Source organism: Bubalus bubalis, chromosome 4 (genome assembly GCF_019923935.1).
Source record: "Bubalus bubalis isolate 160015118507 breed Murrah chromosome 4, NDDB_SH_1, whole genome shotgun sequence".
Taxonomy (NCBI): domain Eukaryota; kingdom Metazoa; phylum Chordata; class Mammalia; order Artiodactyla; family Bovidae; genus Bubalus; species Bubalus bubalis.
Window position 1 is genome coordinate 97,829,591 of NC_059160.1, and position 4,552 is coordinate 97,834,142.

General features: G+C 45.5%; 1 long non-coding RNA gene across 2 annotated transcripts; it reads left to right on the forward strand.

Annotated features, from left to right (window-relative positions):
• Window positions 1-626: 626 nt before the first annotated feature.
• On the forward strand, window positions 627-3,784 carry LOC123333328. Of its 2 annotated transcripts, none has more exons than XR_006550642.2 (2): window positions 627-795; window positions 3,389-3,784. It is a non-coding gene; the product is annotated as an uncharacterized LOC123333328 (long non-coding RNA). The 2 variants fall into 2 exon arrangements; XR_006550641.2 differs by lacking the exon at window positions 627-795 and adding an exon at window positions 1,970-3,214.
• Window positions 3,785-4,552: the final 768 nt, after the last annotated feature.

A 4,552-nucleotide genomic window follows, 5' to 3' on the forward strand; every position in this document is an offset into this window, starting at 1 on the left:
ATTGAGGAATAATTGTCTTTGAGCTCCTCCTTCCCCCCATTCCCTACTCCTGACAGTCCTATCTCCCACTCATACCTCGACTGACTCCTGGGCACAGGAGACCCGTGCGGTTGGGAGAATTTTTAACTTACAGGATGGGACAGGAAGCCACCTGTGACCCAGGGGTGAAAAGTCTCGATCACACCTGATCCCCAGAAATCCACCAAACTAAGTCCTATGAAGAATTTTGTTAGGGCTAAATACTAGGGAAAACACTGGATATTTACATAGCACATTTCCCCCTCATTTAAGCTAAAGAAAAAAAAAATTGAAAAGAGGGGGAAAAGGCAAAATTAAATAAGCCAGCTGGTTTAACTTCTCTTTTTACATATTTTCCACTGCAATCCTCTCTTAGTCATAAGGTCTTTCTCAGCCATTTCACTGCTTTTCATTCGGCTGAAATTTTTCCATTTTTTTCCTAGGTTAAAAAAATGAAGAATGAAAGGCTGAGTGGATTGTGACTTTATTCTCTCTGTCTCCTGTGTCTTACGCCTCCCCCCCCACCCCGCCACACATACACTATCCAACTGTGTTTGGTTAAAACCAGTTTCTGATAACAGCTACCCAGAAACAGTATCTCTGCTCTTTTTAAGAAACAAAGCCCATCTTTCTTGAGGTGCAGAAAATATGAGCTGTTACTCCCCACACGCCCTGCCCGCCAGCGTCACAGCCTCCCTCCCCCGCGTCCACTGCAGGCAGGCTTCCGAAGGAGCAAGAAGAACAGCTGCTGCGCCACAATAGTTCCTTACAGAGCCGGTAAATAGACAAGGCCCCATTTTCTTGACCTTTGCCACCTCTGCTCCATCCTCAGAATGAGTGTTTTGAGTCTGGGCTGTGAGGGGGAAGGGAAGGAGGATAAACGAAGCTACTTTTTCACTTTGCCTTTCTCTGTCCTTAAAAATAAGAGAAGTGTTCATTGGGAAATTTTGCTTAGTAATTTTGTCCCCAGTCTTAAAAACAACCAAAAAAACACACACACACACAAACAATGTCATGTGACGTGTGCATGTGTGTATCTGTTTCACAATCCCATCTTAAGAGGAGTTGCTTCATAAAAGAGGCCTCTCTTTCTTTAGGAGGCTGTGCGATTTGCTCAGTGGAGGAGAAGCTCACTGGCATTGTTCAAGCAGGTCACTGCACTTGGAAAAGCTGGCCAGGGAGGGGGGGACTCTGAACACGGGTAGCAGCTTGGCATTTCCAAGTGGGTAAAAATAACGTTAGCTCCTTCAGAGAAGCAAGTGGGAATCCATATGCTCTTTCAGCTCTCAGACAAGGACCACCCAATAACGCCTTTCACCATGCAATAAAGAAGCATTTCTTCCTATAGGAGCGTTTCTCCTTAGCAGGTTGGGAACGTTTTATCTGCACAGAGTTCCAATGTGACCCTGGCTTGGTGGCTGTGAACTGCATTTGGAAGCACCAGTCACCCCAATCCACTGCCATACAAGCTTCCAACAGAGCAGCCCGATGCGATAGATCTTTTCTTTTTTTGAAAAAGTCAGAGAGCAAGAAGTAAATCAAAGCTTCGAGCCTTGCCTGCTAGGCTGTCCCTGCGTAAGGAGCTCAAAGGTGATGCTGCTCGCTCTCGCCCCCTCACTAACAAAAGACTCCCTAATCCTGATTCCCTTACACAAAAAACGTGTAAAACCAGCCTGGGGACTGGAAATAAAATGAATACTGCAGGAGCAGCCGGCACATTAATACCCCCAAAAACACTAGCTGGCACCTCACCCTGAAACCCAATCATCCTGTCTCGGTAGGGACTGGGGAGGGGTTTAATTTTGCTACAATACAATGAAGTATATTTTTAACAAATAAACACAATTTTAGCAGAGTAAAGACTCTGATGCTGGGAAAGATTGAGGTCAGGAGGAGAAGGGGACGACAGAGGATGAGATGGCTGGATGGCATCACCGACTTGATGGACGTGAGTTTGAGTGAACTCCGGGAGTTGGTGATGGACAGGGAGGCCTGGCGTGCTGCGGTTCATGGGGTCGCAAAGAGTCGGACACGACTGAGCGACTGGACTGAACTGAACTGAGGCATCATTAGCTAGTAGATGCTTTATACGTTTGCTGTAACTCTCTGTACTCCTTCCATCCTCAGTACCACTCCGCCTCCACACACACCCAGAAGAAATAGCTGAGGAAAGAAGTAATTGCCCACAAATGCAGTAAATCAGAAAAGAATGGCTGTGCCCCAACTTTACAATCAAATATTACTTCCCCTTCTGATGAGCCACTGCCTGAACAACCCTCAGTAATTTTATTTTCATTTCCTGAAGGCTTGAGTCTTGCCTTATAGCTAGCAAGGTTTGTATTTGGTCACCATTTTCTGAGCTCTGTCTCTTGTCAGCTTTGCATTTTCTCAAAGTAAACCCAGCCCAAACTTCTGGGAAATCTAAATACCGCGTCTTCAAGGTGGGTTGGATAAAGAGTTGTGTTTAGAGAGCTATGTAGTTTTCTTTGCATTAGCGTCAATGTCTGCTGATTCTTTGGGCCAGAGGATGAACAAGGTTGAGGAACACAGCTTTTGCTAGTTCCTCAGCCACATCCCATGCTGGGAATTCACAGCTGCTGTGTGGTGGCTTGGGGGAGATTTATTGGGAAAGAGTAAGTTTTAGTTAATTCCAACTGCTCAGCAGAGTCACATGTGGCTCTCACCCAAGAGTCCAGACCCTCTCTTTAAGGGAGGGATAACCGTGAGGGAAAAGTGAGAGGAAAATGCCGAAAGCAGGCAAAAAGAGTGATGGAAGAGAAATAACATTCACTTGGGATTCAGGCTGCAAACAGGGAAAATTGCAGAGAAAGAAACCCTTCTCTTTTTCTGAATACTGCTCCCAGCTCCCCATGGCTCCAAGCCTCTTGTAATTGAGGTCTGAATTGGAGAGCTTCCTAAGGCTGCTGAGTGTGATCACACTTAATTTCAAGTAGCAAAGTCCATTTCAGCCCATATTCTCACACTGACAGGGTGAATCTGAATAATAGCTGCATTGAGGCTGGTTTTTGAATGACTTGCGTGGCCAATATGAATGTTACTTTTTTAGAAGAGAATGTGTTTAATAGTTCAGAAACATCGTTTTGCTGACCCCAGAATCATCTCAGGAATTCCGTCCAGTGCAGCTCTTTGAAGCTCTAGTTCAAAACGATGATTGTCTCTCAGCGTTCCCTCCAAGGTCTAGCTCAAATCTGTCTCTACTGGGATGTTTCACCCTGGCCCAGCCTGTCCATGTCTGTCTTCTTTTCAATTCCCCCATACCTCGGTCTCAGAGGCTAACTTGATTATCTTTATCTTCCTAGCATCTGACCAATCCTTCTCTGCGTTTTGTTGGTTTTGTCTCCTCTTTCAGATCTCTGCACTGGAGTAATTTCCCAAGGCTTGGTTTCTGGCTGTGTTACCGGATGCTCGTGCCCAGTGAAGCCTGACTCTCCAGGGGCCCAGGATGGCAGAGCAGTTCCAGGTTTCATGTCAAGACAGAGACAGAACAGCTTCTAGAGGAAAACAAGAGGCCATCTCCTCTCAGACTTACCTACAAGCTTCTCTGGACTTGTCAGATCTCATTGCCTAAATTTATGTCCCATGCACATTCCTAACAACAATAATGGCTACTATTGGCTTCAGCTAATGGGGATCCACCTTCTGGATATGGGTACAAGTTAATGAAGCTTATAGCTGAGAGGATGTGGGATGATAAGGGAGCCAATTAGAATTCAGTTAGGAAGGTCAAGGTGGGGAATAGTGGTTGGGAACCCACTGTGTCAACTACACTGCTTTTCTTCATCTTTCTCAGTGAAGATGGATCTCATCACCACCTTTGACCAAGACCCCTCTTGGTTTCTAGTTACACTTAGTGCATGCGTGCTAAGTTGCTTCAGTTGTGTCCGACTCTGTGAGACCCCATGAACCTTGGCCTGCCAGGCTCCTCTGTCTATGGAATTCTCCAGCCAAGAGTACTGGAGTAGGGAGCCATTCCCTTCTCAGCGAACCTGTACTCATAAGTATATTGGTCAAGGCATTCATTATCTATTGTTGTATAACAAATTGCCTCAAAAAACATAATGGCTGAAAATAATATATATCTTATAATTTCTGTGGGCCAATAAACTGGGTGTGGCTTAGCAGGTGCTTTTGGCTCAAGATTTTTTTAGTGACGTTTCCCTCCATTTGGTGGCTGGGACTGAAGTTTCATCTGAAGTCTCAACTGGGATGAAGGATCTATTTCCAGGCTCACTCGTGGGTGTTGGCAGATCTGAGTCTCATGCCACATGTGCCTCTTCACATCAGAGAGTACACCCAAGAGGAAAGCCACGCTTTTAAATACCTTAATTCCAGAAGTGACATTCTGTCATTCCCAATTCATTAGAAGCGAACCAGTAAGCCCATACTCAAAAGGAGGAGATAATATTGATACAAGGGCATGAATAGTAGTGGGCAGGAGTCACTGGTGGCCATCTTTGAGCATACCTACCATAGTCAAAGGGGTTTCGCTGGTGGCTTAGTGGTAAAGAACCCA